At 43.5% G+C, this 22,388-nt stretch overlaps 1 protein-coding gene across 2 annotated transcripts in view; it reads left to right on the forward strand.

Moving 5' to 3' along the window:
* GLIS3 (GLIS family zinc finger 3) overlaps nucleotides 1-22,388 on the forward strand; it is a 547,835-nt gene that overhangs the window by 16,851 nt on the left and 508,596 nt on the right. Inside the window, exon 1 of one of the 2 annotated variants that reach the window (XM_045043119.1) lies at nucleotides 15,105-15,727. The exons of the other annotated variant lie outside the window; for it this stretch is intronic. The gene's annotated coding sequence lies outside the window, so the exon portion shown is untranslated. Of the gene's footprint in view, nucleotides 1-15,104; nucleotides 15,728-22,388 lie in introns of those variants that run through there. 2 annotated transcript variants of the gene reach the window in all.

Genomic DNA, 22,388 nt, shown 5'->3' on the forward strand with positions numbered 1-22,388 from the left:
TTACCCAGCTATATCTTCAAAATAGCAGGGATCCTACAGGAGGGGAGGGGGGAGGACCCAACACCAGACCTACCATGCAGGCTGGACTAAATAGGGACTGAAACAGACCAGGTGCAGGGATAGCTTAAAAAAAAAAAAAAAAAAAGGCAGAGTTGAGCATCCAAAGCAGCACAGGTCAGTTCCATCCACATTTATTGTACGAGATACAAGAGGACTAAGCAGTGGCCTGTACCCTCAAAGCACAGGGTCAGGTCCTCAGGGAGACTTGAGCCAGGCAATAGGTTTGAACTTCATTTTGGGAATGGGGAACCACCGCAAAGCATTAAGAGAGGTAGCCTGCGGTGATTCTGTTTTTGTAAAGATGACTTTGGCCACAGGGCATTAGCAGGAGGTGACTAAGACAAGGCAAGGGGTGTGGCCAGTCAGACGGTATAGCAATAGTCCAGCCTCGAGCAGATCCTAATGAGAGGGCAGCAAGGAGGGCCACTCGCTGGGGATGGCGGGGTGTCCTAACGACAAGTCCAGGCAGGGAAGAGCACTAGAAGTGCTCTCACTGGGTTGGGACTTTGTGGGCAGAACTCCAGCCCTTGGGTCAGAGTGCCTAAAGCTGACGGTGTCTGTCCACGGACAGAACCCAGAGGGAGAGAATCAACTGATGCCTGGGGCCGAGGATTGTCGTGGGTGCAGCTGGGAGGTCAGCCTGGGAGAGGGATTCACTCAGCAGTTCCAGACAGTGCACTGGGGCGACTTACGTGTCTTCTGCCCCAGTCCATCAGGATCTGTCCTGGGGCTGCCTTGAGTGAGTCAGCAGGGGGACGCATTGTGTTTCCTCTCATGAGGAACAGAGGAGATGCCAGTCACGGGAACCGGGCCTCACCACGGTTTGTGTAGGAATCTTTCTAAGAACCCAACAGTTATAATTTTTCTTACCATGAAAGTCAGAATTGTAGACAATACGGATGAATGGAATGAAAAGTTGGTGCAAAGTATAATTCTGCCTGTCCTGGGTCACTGTTAACATTTGGGAATATGGACCTTCAGTAACTCAACTTTGCAGTTTCCCCCCTTAATTTACAAAAATGTGTGCTTTTATGCTGAATCTAGTTTGGAGGAGTTATATCTTTTCCCCTTTGAAGGAGATCACTTATTTGTGATTCCTATATATTCCTATATGTTTATGTCAAGTCCACATTTCTGGAAGCAGGATCAGGTCTGTTGTTTATTTTTTAGTTCCCCACAGCATTCTGATTCCTTCTCCAGAGTCCTGTTGGCTTGAGGACTAATTACCTCGAGAAATGTACATGGAGTATGATTGATCGCTATTCCTTAGTTGGAAGGAAGATACAATAATGACTTAAATACAAGATATTTCCATTTTATGTTTATTAATATAAAATAATTCAATATATGTTTATTATGTATAGAATACACATGAAATGTATATTTTCAGTCTAGTACATGTGACATTGTGCAGCTCCCATGTTCCCGTCCTTCCCCATGAGCCACTGTTTGAGATCCCATCACCATCCGGAGAGAAGGGGCTGTGAGCAGATCACAGTCCCAAAGATTTTGACAGTCTGGGATGATGGGCCATGTGAACCAAAACTAGAGATATTTGTCCAGGAGAGATGAGGTCCTATTAACCCAAATCCAGCAAGAACCACAGAGGAAGCGCAGGGATCTGGTGTGGTGATGTGACATGTGTGTGTAAGGGGAAGGTTTGGAGGAGGAGGGTTGCCCATCATGGCAGAATCTGAGGACATGATGCTGCTTCTTGTCTCAAGACTCATGGAAACGAGGACGCTTTCCACGGGTCCAGGAGTCCATGAAAAGATTAACTTTTGGGTAACCACAGTGTGCTGTTGGTTTGCATTTTAGCTCCTGCTTCCAGTTCTTTCCATTCTTTCCCCATCCATCTTTTCCTGCAACCACATGCTTCCTTTTTGGTTGTTGTTTGCTTTTTGGCCATGAACAAAGCCTTTATTAGATAAACTCTCTGTTGATCTGGTTCGTGGTTCCAACTTGTCAAAATCGGTTTGGGATTCTGATGTGTTCCGTGAGCATCTAAGCCAACTCTTCCAGTTACTACACCTGGGCCTTCTGCTTCTCAGGTCAGTGGTTTTTTGTTTGTTTGTTTTTCATGGCACCATACTCTCTCAAGACAATTTTCAATTTATGGTAGAACTTCTGGTTAGAAGCCCTCGACACAGGGTAACAGAGATTTGCCCTTTGAGTACTGCTTACGTAAGGAGATCGTACCCAGTTCTTCTAGTAACTGTAGAGTTGGTATTGTTGCTCTCATATGACGGAGGAGAGGCCTTGGAAGGTTCTTTTTCTTTAAGATCAGAGAGCAAACTGGGCACTGTGTATCAGTCATTGCAGAGAACACTTAGGTTTGATAGAGGTCTTTGCTTCCTGAGATTCTTAAAACATCTTTGGGGATACTTCTTTAGAAGACCTAGAAGAGAAGCTGAACGAGCCATCAGGAATTGTCACTGTGGGAGGGCCTCACGGCCTGCTTGGTCAGGATACTAGAGAATCTTTATATGATGTACAAAAATACAAAGATGAAACTAATTTCCGAAGAGATGCGCAGCAAGGAAGCAGGTAGGCACCATTTGGGATCTGATTAGGATTCTGAGTCTAGTTCTTTGCATTCAGAACTCGAGAAGTTGGAGAGAATTTTCAGGAAAAAAGAAAACAACATTCTTTTGGGCATCAGTTGTCCTGTTTAATGAAGACTTTGTTAACGTAAACAAGATCCTGAGCTTTCTAACTGAAGCTGCCTGAAGAGGTCTTTTCACACCAAACAGAATTAATTGCCTTATGCAAGTATAAATCAGCAAGTTTGTGAAGACCACCTCCACTTTTAAACAGAATGTAATTTGGTAAATAAAAGCCCGTTATGGTCCATGCTTCCAGCTTCTTTTCTTTTATTTTTTTTTTTAAGATGAGGAACCATCCCAAAGGGTTTGGATAGTTGTGTTTTCATTTTCATTTGTTTCCATATATTTTTAAATTTCTTCTCTAATTGCCTGGTTGACCCATTCATTCTTTAGTAGGATGTTCTTTAACCTCCATGCTTTTGGAGGTTTTCCAGGCTTTTTCCTTTGGTGGATTTCAAGTTTCATAGCATTGTGATCTGAAAGTGTGCATGATATGATCTCGATTCTTTTATACTTATTGAGGGCTGTTTTGTGACCCAGTATGTGATCTGTCTTGGAGAATGTTCCATGTGCACTCAAGAAGAAAGTATATTCTGTTGCTTTGAGATGAAGAGTTCTAAATATATCTGTCCAGTCCATCTGGTCCAATGTATCATTCAGGGCCCTTGTTTCTTTATTGATTCTCTGTCTAGATGATCTGTCCATTGTTGTAAGTGGAGTATTAAAGTTCCCTGCAATTACCACATTCTTATCAATAAGGTTGCTTATGTTTGTGATTAATTATTTTATATATTTGGGGACTTCTGAATTTGGTGCATAGATATTTATAATTGTTAGCTCTTCCTGATGGATAGACCCTGTAGTTATTATATAATGCCCTTCTTCATCTCTTATTATAGCCTTTAATTTAAAGTCTAGTTTGTCTGATATAAGTATGGCTACTCCATCTTTCTTTTGACTTCCAGTGGCATGATACATAGTTCTCCATCCCCTCACTTTCAATCTGAAGGTGTCCTCAGGCCTAAAATGAGTCTCTTGTAGACAGCAAATAGATGGGTCTTGTTTTGTTTTTTTTTTATCCATTCTGATACCCTATGTCTTTTGGTTGGGGCATTTAGTCCGTTTACATTCAGTGTTATTATCGAAAGGTAAGGGTTTAGAGTCATTGTGGTATTTGTAGGTTTCATGCTTGTAGTGATGTCTCTGGTACTTTGTGGTCCTTACAACATTTCACTCACGGAGTCCCCCTTAGGATCTCTTATAGGGCTGGTTTAGTGGTGATGAATTCCTTCTGTGTTTGTTTGGGAAAACCTTTATCTCTCTAGGAGTTTACCCAAGGGATACAGGAGTGCTGATGCATAGGGGCACTTGTACGCCAGTGTTATAGCAGCAGTTTCAACAATAGCCAAATTATGGAAAGAGCCTAAATGTCCATCAACTGACGAATGGATAAAGAAATTGTGGTTTATATACATGATGGAATACTACTTGGCAATGAAAAAGAATGAAATCTGGCCATTTGCAGCAATGTGGATGGAACTGGAGGGTATTATGTGGGGTGAAATAGTCAGAGAAGGACAGATACCATATGTTTTCACTCATATATGGATCTTGAGAAAGTTAACAGAAGACCATGAGGGGGGGGAAGGGGGAAAAAAAATTTACGGAGAGGGAGGGAGGCAAACCATAAGAAACTCTTGGATACTGAGAACAGACTGAGGGTTGATGGGGGTGGGGGAGAGGAGAAAGTGGGTGATGGGCGTTGAGGAGGGCACTTGTTGGGATGAGCACTGGTTGTTGTATGGAAATGAATTTGACAATAAATTATATTGTAAAAAAAATAAAATCTTAAAAAAAATTGTAAAAAAAAAAATAAAGATGAGGAACCAGGTTTCAGAAACATAGAGTAGTCTAGGCAAGGTCATCCTTCAGGCTTGGGCCAGGGTGTGCCTTAGCGCCAGGGTCTTGTGGACACCTCACCTAATGCTCTTTCTGTTTTCTGCTTCATGATGTTCAGTGTTGCTTTCCGGTTGGTAAAGCTCACTAGTAAGGGCTTTTCAGAGTGACAGAGTTCTTTTCTTTGGCGATATTGGGAACATCAAAAGAAATCTCTTTTAAAATGGAAGAACAAAAGCACCACCTTAAAGAATTACCACCTGAAGCCTGATAGAAATGATTTTAGGATTATTTACTGTTTGAGAACAGCCATGCCATGTGATGCTTTCACTGACGCAATTAAGCAAGAGTTGACTGTGGTTGACTTGGGCTGCCTAACAGGAAGCATCGTGCAGTAGAAAGTTCATTGGCTTTGGAATTATACTTGGGTGTGGATTTTGGATTTGGCACATTCTCCCTTATAGTGTCGGCCAAGCCATGTACATCTCTCCGAGCTTCACTTTCCTCACTATAAATTGAAGATAATAATACTTCCCTTGGTGTCTTAATATGTCACTTCTTTTTTCCATTCTAGAATTTACTGCTTCAGACACATTCTCTCAATGAATATCTGTAGTCTCTGTTTTGGGTGTGGAGGGTAGAGGGGTGAACTACAGGCAGAGTACATGCCCTTATAGAGAACATCTTTTAATGGGGAAGAAAGAGTTTAAATAAGCAGTTATGATTGTCAGGAGTGCTTAGGTAAGGAAATTCAGGGTGCTAAGTTCAGACTGAACAGAGAGATCTATTTAGTCTAGGGATAAAGTAATGCCTCCAGGAGGAGGTGGTATTTAAGTGAAATCTGAACAGATTTAGCCAGATGGGATGGGGTGAAGGTGGCAAAGGGGAGTCACAGTTATTCCTAACAAAGACAGCCATCAAATGTGAGAATACTGAAGGTCTCAAGAGAAAGTCCAGGAAATGTAAAGTGAGGGGGGGGGGGTGATGGTTGAGAGGTGCATAGGAGATACATCCTCAGGGGCTTAAAAGCCATGGTCATGATTTTGGAAGTTAATTTTTTTTTAGTTTAATTTTTTTAAGTTTATTTATTCTGAGAGAGGAAGAGTGAGCGAGCATGAGTGAGGTAGGGGCAGAGAGAGAGGGAGAGAGAATTCCAGTGTCAGTGCAGAGCCCGATGTAGGGCTCAAACTCATGAACTGTGAGATCACAACTTGAGACCAAATCAAGAGTTGGATGCTCAACCGACTGAGCCACCCAGGTGCCCAGGAAGTTAATGTTAAGGGCAGTGGAGAATCCTTAGAGAGCTTTGAGTTTGAGTGATATGATTTTTGTCATCAAAATTAGAAGGCTGTAAATATTAGCTCTTTGGAAAGGTGTAGATAAAGGCAGCTATTCGAATGGGCCGATAGGATTGTTCCAGAAAGGGCCTTCATCCTTTCGTTCATGGAATTCAGGGCTGTCTTTCTAGTGGAGAGTTGGCAGGACTTAGCCATTGTGCTCCACCACAAGGGGGAGCTAGTGGTCTTCCGTGGTCATGTAATTTTTCTCTTGGCTCCTTGTCTAATGACAACATGGCAGCACTGGCAGTTGGTTCAACTGTTGGCCATTTTCCAGGCGCGGGGCCGTTATGGCAGTTGGTGGTCGGTAAATTCCGTCCCTGCTCTCTGTGCTCAACCATATGTCCAGACCCTACTGGCAGTTCTACTGCTGGAGTCTCCAGCCAGCTCAGAACAAAGACTCAGTCTGAAAAGGCCTCTCCCTGTCACCATCGCAATCACTTGAGCATTTATGCTCAAAACAGCTCTCTGACAGGAAAACGTTTGTGTTCCTCCGGAATGTGAAGGAAGGTTCATGGTTTTTAAAATTCATGAATTGCGTGGAATGGAACGTTCCTTCTCCGAGTACAGGAAAGAAACAGAGAGGCTGTGTCTTCATGACACCCAAACTGTGGGTCATCTCAGGCAGGAAAAATCTAGTCAAACCAGTTATTTGGCATGGTGTAGACCCCCTTCGCCTCCCCTCCAAAGAAAAGGTTGTAATTTTTTTTTTTTTTTTTTTTTTCACTTTTCAACTTGTCGCATTGGATTCACTTGAGAGTACTCTGGCTTAGGTAACCAGTTGAAGAAATTCAAGGTTTCTTTTTTCTGTTTTAAATTATTGGAAGCTAATGGTACGGGCTGGGTATACGATCAAAGTAATCCAACTAAAAGATTCAAATGGTCTGATTTTCTTTGGTTGGCTACATACAGCATAAGGATAGGATAGAGCCTTCGGAAGTTGTGAGGTTTATCTTTAACTGTCCTTATCACCTTTTCCATGTTCTTGCCTGCCCCTTTGGCCTATTTCTTCCTGTCCTCTGGGTGCCCAGTACTTTCAGACCCAAGATGAGACTTCACTTGCCCACCATGGCATTTCCAAGGATTTCTCCTGGCCTGCCATATTTTTCTTCTACACCTTTGAATGAATCCTTAGAGCTCCTGAGTTTGAAACAAAGAAATTTGATTGCATTGAAATACTGTAAGATACGGGCACTTGTACCCCAATGTTTATAGCAGCACTCTCAACAATAGCCAAATTATGGAAAGAGCCTAAGTGTCCTTCAGTTGATGAATGGATAAAGAAATTGTGGTTTATATACACAATGGAATACTATGTGGCAATGAGAAAGAATGAAATACGGCCCTTTGTAGCAACGTGGATGGAACTGGAGAGTGTTATGCTAAGTGAAATAAGCCATACAGAGAAAGACAGATACCATATGTTTTCACTCTTATGTGGATCCTGAGAAACTTAACAGAAACCCATGGGGGTTTCAACTGAGGGTTGATGGGGGTGGGAGGGAGGGGAGGGTGGGTGATGGGTATTGAGGAGGGCACCTTTTGGGATGAGCACTGGGTGTTGTATGGAAACCAATTTGACAATAAATTTCATATTTATAAAATAAGAAATACTGTAAGATGATAATAGAGTCTAATATGTGAATGTAGGAGCACCCAGCATACTTTCTAGCTCCTTGACCCTTGTGGAGAGGGGGATGGGTGTTGCAATCTACATGAAGATTTTGATGGCCCAAATGAATTCTTGGTGCAGGCATTCTGGATCTTCAAAACAAGAATCACAAAATGATTCCCACCCCGCCATATTGTGGAAAATAAATACTTCGGCGGCTGGGGCAGTGGGGCGAGTTGGAGCAGGACTTCACAGCGCTGCCTGTGGGTTAGTCATCTACGATTGATTGATGGTGTTTTTGGAGTCTCGACCATTGTCCATCCACGTGAACAAGTCAGGGTGAAAGAGGCAGCACAGGAGTTCCCTGCACTTGATCTGCTGTGTCTCATCTGCAGGTGGTGGTTTTCATATGCTTAAGCTGTGCGTATTTCACCTGCCTTCCCCGCCCCATATACAACCCTTGTCATGTCTATGGAAAGCAGAACTACTCTTTGATGGTAGTGTCTGGAAAAGACCTACAGCAGATACAAAATCTTCCAAAGAAGTGAATTCCTCTTTTATAAAGAAATCCTCTTGTGAGGACATGGATCTTTTTTTGTAAGTGAAGAATACCTCACTTCTTTTCATTCCAAAACTTTACAGTTTTCATATTTTAAAAGCAATACACGATCAGGGCGCCTGGGTGGCTCAGTTGGTTAAGCATCCAACCTTGGTTCCTGTCGTCATCTCGTAGTTCATGAGTTCAAGCCCCGCATCAGGCTCTCTGCTCTCAGCGCAGAGCCCGCTTTGGATCCTTCGTCTCCCTCTCTCTCTCTGCCCCTCCCTGCTTGTGCATGTGTGTGCGCTCTCTCTCTCCTTCCTTCTCTAAAAAATAAACATTAAAAAAGACATATTTCAAAGCAATATATGATGACAGTATAAAGATAGAGAATATAAAGAAGAAAATAAAAAAGATGAGCACGATCCCATTTTTAGAGAATAATCACTCTTGAACTATTAGTGTTTCAGAACATTTGGAACTTTTCAGTTACTTTTCTCTGCATACACAGACATTTTTCAAACAGAAATGAGTGGGACTGTATTATGATTATTACTTTGTAACCTGATTTTATTCACTTAATTACATATTGTGAGCACCATTTATACCATCATTTTAATTGGAAGTACACCATTCCTTTGCCTGAAAGTACCATCATTGACTGAAGCGATGTAACCAATCTTCCATTGATGGAACTTCACGCTTAAAAATGGCCAAATGTCCTACCCTGAGATTTACCCTTTTTGAGGGAAGGAATATGTAGATGTTAACCAAAAGTACTGTGGTCCTCAGTTTCATCTAGGGGTTCAGAATTCACTAAAGAGAGAGACGCAAGGCACACAGAGGTTTGGAGAAGGATTGGCTATCATGTTTGATGCTAGTTGTTCAGTAGACTCAAGCGTATCTTAAGATCCAGTGAGAGTAAGCCAGTGTTTCCACCCTCACAGTGAGCACCATGAGTATTCCATTCAGTTTCCAGCCAACTGTAACGTGGGAGGGCAGATTTTATGACTTGACCACGCATTTTGTGTCAACTCTGGGTGTTCTCAATATTTAATACGCAAGTCTCTGTAGGAATTCTATCCAGACTGCTATCGAACTGGAGTTACTTAAAGGGGAATTGAAGCAAAGGTTTGATGACTATAGAAAAACCTCTTTTGTAACACGGTACAAGACCCCATGCTTGCTCTGCTTCCTGGTAACTGGCGACACTGTGGGAGCCTCGCGTGAAGAATTGCCACAGGGCATTGTAACCTGAAGTTTATTAACTTCACCAGGCATCCCACTCTTGTGAGATTATTTTAGCTGGCACAAAGGGTCGATCAGTGTTAGTAGCATGTGTGTATGCATTTTTAGAGCAGAAGAATTAAATGAACTCACTGTGGGTAGAGCAGAGATACAGATGAAAAACCGGTGTGCTTGGAAATGTTGCTGGAAATGTATACTTGGAAATGTTTATTGAGGATGTGATACAGGTGGAAAGAATCTATTCTGGATGGGACAGTGTTACGGAAGCTGACCACTACGATGCCTTTCTCTCTCTCTCTCTCTCTCTCTCTCTCTCTCTCTCTCTCTCTCTCTCTTTCTTTCTTTCCTTCTTTCTTTTCTTGTTTACTTATTTATTTTTGAGAAAGAGAGGGAGGAAGAGGCAGAAAGAGAGGGAGACAGAGAATCCCAAGCAGGCTCTGCACTGTCAGTGCACCTAGGTGCCCCAAGGTGCTTTTCAGTGCTAGCAGCTCAGATGCTAGGAAACGCCTGTTGGACAGGACTGTTGCTACTACAGTATGTGAGATTTCTGCTCCAACATGTGTTTGACTTCTATGCTCCTTAATTATGCTCAGGGCAGTTTAATCATTTTATTATTATTATTATTATTTTTATAAAATAATAACTCCATCATTTACTTTCCAAAGTTGTCACTACTTTTTTGATCTTATCCCATATTCTTCTTCAGTGTGTGTGTGTGTGTGTGTGTGTGTGTGTGTGTGTGGCAGGCATTGGGTCACAGATTAATAAGTAGAGAAGTCACTGGATGGATGGAGGCAGGTTAATTTTGATCATTTGTGCCCTAAAGGTCTCTAGTCGCTTGGTGCTAAAGCAGTCAAGTTGTTTAAGACCATCTTTGGTTTATTGGTTCTTCTGTTCCCGGTGGTTTCCTAGATGAAGGCTGTCTCTTGGAATTAATGAAACTGATCTCCAGTTGACAGAGTAAATAAGGAGTCAGTGTCCATCTCTCTCCTCTCCACCCTCCTTCACCTTTTCTTTCTCCCCCGCCTTCACCTTCTCTTTGGGGCATTAGCATTTCTCCATCACTACCCTCTTCTCTGCTTACTTTCTTTACCTCCTCAATAGGCAGCTCTGGTCCAGTTTCTCAGATCCAGGCATCTTTTATGTTTTCGTGTCATTCCCCGGCATAATAGCCGGGTTGCCTGGCACGCTCTTTAGGTCCCGCAGAGTTTACTCTTTTTGTTTAGCGAAGTGATGTGCGGAGAGCTGGATCCCCAGCTTTCCTGTGCTTTCACACCCGTCCACCTCTTTTCTTGGGCGTCACCTGCGGGCCCAGCGAGTGCTTTTCATCACAAGAATAATGTTCAGACTTTGCCCCTGTGAAGTAAGATCCCTTTCCCATTGGAGTCCTTGAAGGTGGCAAACACATGACCATGAGCAATTTTAAAGGAAATTCATCATAAAGTGCCTTTTTTTGAGTGTTGTTTGAAAAATAAGCTGTTGCTATAGGATTTTAATAAAACTGGCCCCATGCCGAGATGGAAAGCGTGTGTCATCAACTACAAAGGGAGCTTCAGCTGAGAGGGCTCATTTTGGGATGAAAATTGTCTTCCTGTTTTCTTACTACATCAATGATACAGCAATTTCTTTTATAATTTCCAGTTGTGCACAAGCCAGTCAGCAGAAAAATGAGACTTTGCTTTCCTTCCTAGCTGAGAGAATATTCTTTTTAAAAGAATAAAACACAGATTAAAAAGAAGGAAGAAGGAAAGTAATAGGGGGAAAAAATCCATGGCAAAAACATTTAAAAACTCCTTCGCGGGTTTCAGGGAAAAGAGATTAGTTTGATACACAATGAGCTGTCTTAGATCTTGTCTTAGCAGTTGCCTCTCCAGGAAGATAGGGCTCTTAGGGGGGACTGATGAGTACTTCTTAGTGATTCAGTATGGTGTGAGTAAATGTATCCTCCTTCACTGACCATTCGTCTCTTCCTTATTTCTGCTTTATAAGCTAGAAAGAGAATATCAGTGGATCATTGGAATTTCACTCAGATTTTTCTCATTAAATTGTTCACACATTTTATTTCTTTTGGGTGGGGGGAGGAGAGTTAACCTCCCTAACTTGCAAAAACAAAATAAAAACTTGAAAGATTGCAAGGTCTTTGCCTTTACCATTAGGGTGGGAGCTTCGGATTAGGCTGTAGATTTTCTGCTGATAGTTAGTCAAATGTAGGGTTTCTTTTTATGTGTTTATTTTGAGTTAGAGCGCAAGTGGGGTGAGGGACAGAGAGAGAGAGGGAGGGAGAGAGTCTTAAGCAGGCTCCCGTTGTCAGCACAGAGCCCCACATGGGGCTCGATCCCACGAATGATGAGATCATGGCCTGAGCCAGAATCAAGAGCTGGACGCTTAACCAAACGAGTCACCCAGGAGCCCCCGAATTTAGGGTTTTAAGGTGCAATAAAATCATCATGTTATGACAAGGTCAGGAAATGTGGTTAGGAGCCTTCACTGACTTTTGATGCCAAGTCAGGATTAGCTTTCAGAGTTGCTCCATACAAATGTGGGCATCTGGAAGCTTGGGCTTCCAGCCAGATTCTGTCCTGGGGTTGATCTTGGCCCCTTAGGTGAGGCATCTGGCGAGGAATGGTTCACACACCACAGCTTTGTAAGTCTAAGTCTCCCAACCATCAGATTGTTTTTTTATGACAACCGTTGTTTTAGATTGGACTCCCTAGGAAAGGGGGCATCACCTCTATGGGAATGAGGGAAGCAGGGTTGCGCAGAAGGAGGGGCTGAACTGCCTGCAGTTGCAAGAGAGATTTCAGCCAATCCCTGGGATGGTCGGAGGGGTCCTTTCTGCAGACGACAGGGCCAGGCCTCGGCACTCCACTACATCTATGGTTATTGCATAAAGGCTGTCCCCAGGGCGGGATATCACCTTGAGAGAAGCAGCCCCTTGTGCAGAGGCCAGCTCCTGAAGAGGGGCAGCTGGGAGCTGTCAGCAGCCACCGTTGCCAGCAACGTCTTTCATAGGAGTGAGGGCTTTTTTAAATTTATTTTTATTTTTTCCTCATTTCTAAGATATAGCCAATGATACCAACTTCATGAGGGTAAGGTAAAGAATAAATGAGATCATCCTTGTGAAAGGCCGAACTTGACTTGGTAAATGCCAAGAGCTCAATGCACATTAGCAGTTATTATTTAAGTGACAGCAATTGGATATTACTGGTAATTTTTGTACCAGCGTTCTTAGCCATCAGCCACATTTGTGGAGCTATTGAGTGGTGCTTTCTGGGTGGCAGATGCATGCGGGCTGTGGGAGAATGACTGTGGCTCTGAGGTGAATCCTGCTTCTCTTACGATAACCAGGCGTACTCAGTCACCTGCTCTTCTGCTGTTGCTCCTTCTTACTCGTGGAAGACACACCAAGACACAGGACCCTTTTGTGGCAGTCAGTCGCTTAGGTGATGCCTCGACTCTTGCGAACCCTGCTGCCTCTTTGGGAGCAAAGAGCACTGTGTGCATAAGGCAAGTGAGGAAGTCTGAGCAAGTGTGGCAGAGGGAATGCTGACTTCATTGGGGTGTGGAGAAGATCTTAGGTGGGCTTTAATTTTGTACTTCAAGTTTTTGCCATTTCTGGCAGTCCTGTGTGTGTGTGTGTGTGTGTGTGTGTGTGTATTCAACGTTTGTCTCAACATGGAAAAAGTAAGAATACATACTGGTGCTTGCTTTTCCTTACCATCAAGATTAATTATTTTTCAAGGTAAATATTGACTGAGGTGGAGACCAGGGCAAGCCTGCGCTTTTCAGCTCAATAATTCTTGATGATTTCTTCAGCGGAAATCAATGTCTGCTTATTGTACTCCCAAGGGCCAAAGCAGGCAACTCTACCTTTTAAAATAAATTTTACTTCTAAAATTAAATTAAAATCTGGGTCTTGGCATCTCGTGGGTACTGGGTACTCCTGGGTTCTTTCTACAAAATGTTAAATAAACCATTTATTGGATCTCTTGCTGCTGTCACCAGGCAGAAGCTATTACTGCTCTGCACATGGGAGGGAATCATTATAAGGTGAGCAGCTGCTACTCCAAGGAGTCAGCCAGAAGACGGTAGGGCTTGGTCTCAGTACAATAGAAATAACGATCAGAAATGCGTCCTGATCTTTGTCGTAAAGGAGGATCAGCTGTTTCTGTCTGCCTTGGGCTGCTGGTTCCAAAAGCGGTCCAGGCGAACCTGCAAGGTCCAGGCAGGAAAGGAAAGAGAAGGTCTGATGGGTCCCATGCCGGTTCAGCCGCAGCAGCAGTGGAGCCAGTGAGAGCTGTGAAGAAGCAGGTGTGTGGGGAGATGCGCGAGTGCACAGCCGTGGGCGTTCCCGGACGTTTGGGGTTTGGTAGATACCAGAACAACGGTAGCCCTTGACTTGGTCGGGAGAAGCCGCTTTGAACTCCCGGAGAATGGTAACTAAGATGACCATCCAGAATAATTCCCTCTGGTGAACTGTGCGAGCCTCCTGTCTCTGTAGGCTGCTGTGGTCTCACCGGGTGGAAATGTCAAGGATGAAACTGGTGACGAGTTTTAAGGACTGAGGCGCCCAGCCAGCCTGGGATTTAGGAACCTAGCTGTCTGCTGAATTGCAGCCAGCCTGGGAGGGTTTTGGAGCAGAGGAGTGGAGGGAGCAGCGGAAGAAGCAGTTCTGTAAGATGACTCTGTTTGTTCCCAAGACCTTCCTTGTTACAGGGACCTTTTACGTACTGGTCTCGTCTGCTCTGAAGAGAGACCTCGCTGTATAGGATTGTCTGTGTGAAGGCTGGCCAGGGAACCCAGTCACATTGTGTGCACACCCATGCGTCGTGCACACGTGCACCGCTGTGCCCGCCCTCTGAGAGCACTTGTGGAATGACTGCTCGTATGAGGTCTGTTACGGCCGCATGAGTGTGATGCACAGACCACAGCCCTGGGGACCTAAGTAGGGAGACTGTAAGAACTATGAAGGCAAAGACTTTTGTCTCCTTGGTCCCTGATACATCGCCGGCACAGAGTGGGGACCCCATAAATACCTGTGGAATGAAAGAGGCTGTATTTTCCCGTTACAACAGCAGCAAGATTGACACTCCCAGGAACAAAGTAGAGAATCCCACTGGACGATGAGCCCTTTGCCTGGGTTGGGACTCAGCACACTCTTCAGTACATAATCCTGAATTACTGAATGAACGGGTGCACTTTGTATTAGTCTAGTTTTTTTGCAATTACAAAAATAATACTTGTCCATGGTAAACACATGTGCATGCACACACACACACACACACACACACACACCCTAAAAAACGGTGTACAACTGAAAGTAGAACTCCTTGTCATGGTAACTTTTCAGCAGCAACTAGTATTAATGGTTTATATGTCCTTCCAGAAATTTTCTGTGTGTGTGTGCGTGTGTGTGGTGTGTGTAAACAAAAACATATACACACAGATGTGGGAACATATTCTACATTGTTTTGCCCTTGGTTTTCTTAACTTAGTGTTCCTTTTCAGATTATATAGATCTGATAGATCATATAGATCATCAGATCATATAGATCAACAAAGGCATTATATCCATAGAATCCTATCATGCAGATGTAACATACTAATTTTTTTTTAAAAGGGTTAGCGTTTATTTTTGAGAGAGAGAGCCAAAATGTGAGCGAGGGAGGGTCAGAGAGAGAGGGGGGGAGACACAGAATCCAAAGCAGGCTCCAGGCTCTGAGCTGTCAGCACAGAGCCCGACGCGGGTCTTGAACCCGTGAACCACCAGATCATGACCTGAGCCGAAGTCCAACACTTAACCGACTGAGCCACCCAGGTGCCCCTGTAACATAACTTATTTAATCATCCTCCAAATTTTCATTGTTATGAATTATTTGCCGTTTCAAACAATGTGATAGTGAATGTCTTTGTCATGCTTGAAGGACACCATCGACATAGCCTCAGTGATAATGATGCCTCTGAACCTGACATCGTGCAACATGGTGGCCCTGATCCTTACACTTCGTTCTTTGCATACGTGTCTAAGTATTTTTGTGAGATAAATTCCTAGAAGGACAACTGTTGGATCAAAGGCTACACTCATCGTAAATTTTGATATCTAATCCCCAAAATGTTGGATCATGTTAACGTGAATCAATTGATGAATCATTTGAGGAGGTTTGTATTAGAGGGCTTCAGAAAAACAGAATATATATATTTTACTGGTTCTGTGTATATATGCACATATATGTATGTATGTATTATATATATATGTACACACACAAATATAGAATATTTACACATGAATAGATTTATTATAAGGAATTGACTCATGTGATTACAGATGATGAAAATTCCCAAGATTTGTAGTAGCCAAGCTGAAGACCCAGGAGAACTTATGCTGTATTTCCTTTGAGTCCAAAGGCCTGACAACAGGAGCCCCAAAGGTGTAAGTTCTAGTCCAAGTCTGAGTCTGAAGGTGGGAGCTGGATGTCCCAGCTTGAAGAATCTTACTTAGCCTTTTGTCCAGGCCTTCACCAGATTGGGTGGTGTCCACCCACATTGGAGAGGGCCGTCTGCTTTATGCAGTCTATCAGTCGAATGTTAATCTCATCCAGAACCACACAGACATACATACTAAGAGTAATGTTTAACCAGACATCGGAGCACCCTGTGGTCCAGTCAAGCTGGCACATAAAATTAACCATCACAAGATCATTCCGCAAAGATTAAAAATGAGGAACAAATACGATTCTCTGTTTTAATGCAACGTGAGACTAAAATATGACTTTTGTTTCTGTTCCATTTGCATAAGTAAGTGCACTAATACTCAATGATTCATACACGTTACATTTTGTGTTTAGATCCTTAGTCTTTGGAAGCTATAAGATTTAATGCCAGTAAATATATTCCACCTTTTTAAGCACTCATTAATATGTTAATGCCAACCGTAGTGGCTGGCATAATGCTCTTCATGAAAGTCCAGTTTAGCCTTCCTTTTACGTGTGTAATCTTGAAAACATCATGGGCACTTTATATCCAAAGGGCTTCGGGATCAAACCTTTAGCGATTTTCTTACTGATGTTTCTCAGCTTTTAGTTCATCAGCAAATTCCAAACTCATCCTTGATGATTTTTATTGCCGTAATAGTCATTCAATTTCATTTAGAAATGAAACAAGTGGCCTTTGATCGCATACTCTTTGCAAAGCCTGACGCACTCTATTGAATCTGCTGTGTTCCCTTTGTATTCTAAAAGCAGGAGCTGCACTAGAGACAGCTTGACCTTACCGTGAGAAATAGCATTTTATCACGAAACTTGGCAGAGCCTTCAATTTCCTCCCGTTTAATATCTGTCAGTCATTCTTATTGTCCAGGAAACATTCTCTCCACTCTCCATGTGAAAGTTGTTATCTCTGGTGGCAGATACACTTCTCTGGGGCCAGATCATTCTCATCCCACAGCTCAGTCATGTTGCATTGCCGGATCCCTGTGCAAAACCACTCGTGTTCTTTCAAGTGTGGCTGCAGAGTTAATGATGCAGTAGAAAGACACTGGATTCCCTGCACACACCATTGTTACCCCCTCGTCCCTCTGAATGGTGTGCCAGTCTCTTTGAGCCTAGTGCTGAGCCCAGTGGGCATAAAAAAGAGGCTGAAATGAAGGGAGGAGGTCATGTTTATCAGATCACAGTGTTGAGCTGGAAGGGACTGTAGGTTTTTTCTGATTATAACCCTTCATCATGAAGGCAAGAAAGCTGAGGCCCCGGAAGGGGTACTGACTCGGCCAAGACCACCCAGCTCACTGGTGTCAGAGCTGGGGCCGGGAAGCATAAATACGGATTCACAACTAATTTAACTGAGGTGTAATTTGCATACCCTAAAATGCACAGAACTGAAGTATCCAGCTGATGCGTTTTGAAAAATGTACGTATCTATGTAACTGTAGCCAACACACCAGTCAGGATCTGGAACGTTTCATTGCCCTCAGGAATCGCCCGATGCTTCTTTCTAGTTTTAAAGTAGATTTTTGTGGGGTGCCTGGGTGCTCTGCTGGTTGAGCGCCTTACTGTTGATTTCAGCTCAGGTCGTGATCTCACTGTGAGATCGAGCCCCATGTCAGGCTCTGTGCTGACAGCGCGGAGCCTGCTTGGGATTCTCTCTCTCTTCTCTCTCTGCCCTGCCCCACTGGCTTGCATGTGCCCTCGCTCTTTCAAAATAAACTTAACAAAAAAATAAAGCAGGGTTTTAAGGGGCGCTTTCGTGTCTCAGTCAGTTCAACGTCCAACTCTTGATTTTGGCTGACAGCATGGAGCCTGCTTGGGATTCTCTCTCTCCCTCTCTCTCTCTGCTGCTCCCCTGCTTACATGTGCACATGTGCGCGTGCTCTCTCTCTCCCTCTCTCTCTCTCAAAATAAATAAATAAAGTTAAAAAAAATAGAAGTAGGTTTTTGATTCCTGATCTAGTGTTTTGCTACCATAGACCCTTTCATCAGTGTATATGTACATGCGTCATTTGGTGGAGAGAGCCTGGGGCTGGAAATAGAGTACCTGGGCTCTTATTCTAGTTCTTGCTCAATGAACTGAAGGATATTAGGCCAGCAGTTTCACCGAGTCAGTGTCTCTGCTGGGGATGGGGTACACACGGAGGACCAGATTATAAATAAAGGTGATAAGGCTTGCTTTTCGTTCTCCCTACCCTTCTGAGAACCTTCTTCTAATTCCTGGGCTATAAAGTGTCACTTGCTCTAGCTAGCTCCTACTTGATTCTGTACTGGTTTTGAGGTAGTCTAGATAACATCACAAAGTGTCAAGGTTATTAATAACCCTGTTCCTTGAAGCACTTGTATTGAATAATTGTGGTGACATCTATAGTTTATTGGGAACTACCCTGTATCAGGCATCAGTTTCAGTAGTCTGTACACATTGCCTAAATAGATGTTGCCTTATACAAGCCCTGTAAAGTTGTGGGGTTTTACATAAGGCCATCTGAGGCTCGGGGAGGTTAAGTGTCTGGCCCGCAGCCTTAGGAGAGGTTTTATTGGGACTCAGATCTGCACAACTCCAAAGTCAGGACACTTTCCACTCCGTTCCTTTGCCTCTGGGGAACTTTTTGGAGATGACAGTGCCTTCGCCCAAAGGGATGCCTCTTTGGGGGGGAATTGTAGCGTATCCTCCTGGAGGGAGAAGGACAGCTGCCCAGGGAGTTCATGGACAGCTTCTGCATCATCCCAGTGCTGCCCATGACGTCCTCCTGGTTCCAGGATCACTGTGTGAGAGGCCTGACAAAGTGAACAGCATATTGCCTGTGTTGGTGCCGCTATGCTTAACCATGTTGGGGCGATCGATGCCCTGGGGTCTTGGCTTCAATACGATGGGGCAGATGGATTCTTGAGGGCAGGCAGTTATTATAGACAATATTGGCTATAAAAAGGGGGATTCCAGGCCAGAGTGCACAACTATGTGTTAATTATAGCGAAAGGGAAGGGAATTATCACTTACTCATTCAGGGAAATAACTCTGTCCAGGGACCTCATGCCCGCTAAAGGGGTGCTCTTTCCTTCTCCCCAGAGCATGAACAGAGGCGTCCTGGCTTAAGGGTGTGAACTGAATCTTGCAAAGAAAAATGCTTCGGAAGCGTGGCGTTCCGGTTAAGGCACCTAATTTCATTCGTATACCTCTGCTTGTCATTGTCAGTCTTGCAAGTTTAGCATACTGGTCTTTTAGAGGGCCCCCTTAGCTACGAAGGGTTTTCCTGAAGTGGTGCAGCAGAGACTGTGAGAAAGGAAAACAACTCAGCAGCTGTGGGTGCCAAATTAAGTACAGCACATATAATGCAGAACATACGTCTTGTGCAGGGCATAGGCGAGCACTGTTCTGCTGTGGAGCTTCGGGAAGGGACCTGAGTCTGTCTCAGGAGTGTCCCCGGCTCCAGCCTGCTCCCACTTGCGGCCCTTTTCGGTAACTTTTTAGCTGGACCTGCTGAGAGACACTGTTAGGTGAGGAATCAGTGTAACACACAGAATTGTTGGTAACACACAGATAAACGTGCTGCCTTTGGCCAATACCTGGGGACAGTTCTGGAAATGCCTTAGTTGTTTCTGAGCTGGGCTCAGTGCAGAGACAAACTAGGGCCCCTGGACTTTGGAGTGCTGAGGCTCAGTGGGGTTGGTGAGCTTTGGTGCTGGTGAACCCCACACCTCCTCCTCATCTTTCATTTTTGTGTATTTATTTTTTAATGTTTATTATTATTATTTTCTTTATTTTTGAGAGAGTGAGAGAGCGCGAGTGGGGTAGGAGCAGAGAGAGCGGGAGACACAGAATCTGAAGCAGGCTCCGGGCTCCGAGCCGTCAGCACAGAGCCGGACGCGGGGCTCGAACCCACGAACTGTGAAATCATGATCTGAGCCGAAGTCGGACGCTTAACTGATTGAGCCACCCAGGCACCCCTGCTCCTCATCTTTTAAAGAAAGCTGCCTGAGGTCAGAGACCTGAGGCTTTATAAAAGGAGATCATATAGCAAGCAGTTTCACGTGCAGCAAGACAGTGGAGGCTTTGAGGGGTTGCTTGGCTACAGCAGTCTGCACCCAGCTTGTGGTTCTGCCTGATCGGTGGGACAAAGAAATCTGGTCACCTTTGCCTCAGCAGTTTCAGCCTTTAATGGCATAGGGATGTCAGGCTAGAATGCTTCTCAGAGTTGGAGAAGACAGAGAAATTGGGTCAAGTTGTGCTTGTTCATTCCGGGATCAAAGATAAATCCGAGTCTTGGGAGGTGGCCACCATATCCAGGCTGACATAACTTTCCAAAGAGCTAACTAACCTCCGGACCAAACCAGTGAACCAACAAACCATTAAGGACTGGAGCTCTGAAGCGTGCAGGGACCCCACATTTCAGCCTGAAGGGCTGTCACTTACACCTGCTAAGTGTGTAGAAAACAGAACTTGCTTTGTGTACCAGGGGATATGTTTTTCTTTTACAGTTCACAAAATCATTCTGTGGTTCGCCAGACAAAGAGTAGTCATTGTTGGGCAATGCTTGAGAACATTCATTTAGGACCAATTTATTCTTTCGACCATTCCATCCAAATGTTGTTTTCCAGGGTCTGTGGCCACAAAGGAGCAAGGGTACGCTGAGCCGCTCGACACCACACCTTGCCCTTCAGGCCGGCCGTGGTCCTGACCGTCTCCCCTCTGGTTATCCCCTCCTGATAATTTCTCTGTCCATTAAAGCCTATGGGTGGCCAGTGGAAGAAATTTCCCTACACAGAGCCTAATCCAGACGGAATTTACTTTAATGGTCATCTGTAAGAGGAGTGGCTCCTTGGTTGTCATCTGTGCTCTTTAATACCGAGGTGAGGAAAGGCTCTTGGTTTTACCCAGGACGCACCACACCGTGCCTCAGCCGTTCACGTTTCCACGCTCTTGCAGGCCAGAAGGACCCAAGGTGAATGGTGAGCTATTTTTAATTTGGAGATCAATGACCGAGGAATCTCACACAAAGAGCCCAGTATAAGTTTACTAGTCACAGGCAAACCTCAGGTTTTCCCCTTGTTCCTGAGCCATATCCCTGCCTGACCTTGAGAAAATCAGTTAGCCACCCCAAAGAGGGTGCTTCTGGGTGTCTCCTGAGCTTTACTGATGTTAGCAAAGCTCAACAATGGCCGCATTTTTTATTTAAAGGAAGGAATAGGGTGAATGAGACAGGCTTCTTTTGTAACTACAGAACTCTCTTTTCCATCCCAGTTGTGAACCTTACTTCATGAACGCGATGCTTCAGGCTCACACTGAACACTTATTTTATGAAAAGGAGAATATTTTACAAAATGGTCTCATTTATTCTTAACCAAGAACAGCTATTAACCCTCTGGGGGTTAAATCAAACTTCTTAGTTCCAAAACACAACTCAAGTAGAAGCACTATAATTTTTATTTTTTTTCCAGATTCAGAATCCTGAATTTTTTTTTTAAAGAAAACTGTACATTCATTTTCTCTGAAAATGACAATTTGTGCTCCAGATTTCCAGCTCTGTGATAAAATTCGATTCTTTGAAGAGGCTTAGAAACTAATTTGAAAAACCTAAGGCCCATCAATAAATGACAGAGAGTCCTTTGGGTACCACTTCCTGCTCCCTAGTTGAAGGAACCACAATATTTTGTTCAAAACAAAATCTTCCATTATCCTCTGATGTCCATCATTAGGCAATCCAGATTACATACTTTTTGCCTATGAAAACTTCACTAATTCTGACCAATTAAGTGGGAAGTTGATTTTCAGTCACTGTAAAATCTAATGGAGAATTCTTAGAGAAACATATTTTTATGTTTTTTAAATATATATTTTAATACTTATAATTAGCACTAAAACACTAAAAAATATTTTCTGACACATGAAAAAGATTTCTTCTCGCTCCCGTTCCTCCCAATTTTGATTTATATTTTGTTTAGTTGTTTTTAATTTTTGAAATAAAAAAAATACAGAACAGTCTGAAGAATAGTAAACTATACTATACCCATTGTCCATTAGCATTTTATTGTATTTGCTTTTGATCTTTTTTTAAATTAAAAAAAATAAAACATTTCAGATAAAATTGAAGTCCTCCTTATTCCCCATTCTCTGTGTTGTTCCAATCCCAGAGATCATTGAATTTGAGATGTATTCTTAAAATATTGTTAATATGTTAATATGCCTACTTAGGTATCAGAGGACAGTATGTGCTAGTGTATGTGTGTGTTTTAAATGTACACAAGGGACATTTTACTCTATGGATTTCTTTGTATATATCCTATGACAAATTGCTTTTCTCATTCAACATTGACTTATCTGTGAACATCTCTGTTAGTGAATGAGTCTTATTTGTATGTATTATCTATTGATGTGACCTACTTGGAATTACTTATATCATTTTAGTTGGTTTCTGTTTGCTTTGGTTTTTCCATTTTGTTTGCTTTTCCCCCCCTTCTTCTCTTCTTCTTTTTTAAACATTTATTTATTTTTGAGAGAGAGAGTGAGCGAGCGTGCACACAAGCAGCAGAGGGACAGGGAGAGAGAGGGAGACACAGAATCCGAAGCAGGCTCCAGGCTCCGAGCTGTCAGCACAGAGCCCAACGTGGGGC

Source organism: Felis catus, chromosome D4 (genome assembly GCF_018350175.1).
Source record: "Felis catus isolate Fca126 chromosome D4, F.catus_Fca126_mat1.0, whole genome shotgun sequence".
NCBI classification, from domain to species: Eukaryota; Metazoa; Chordata; class Mammalia; order Carnivora; family Felidae; genus Felis; species Felis catus.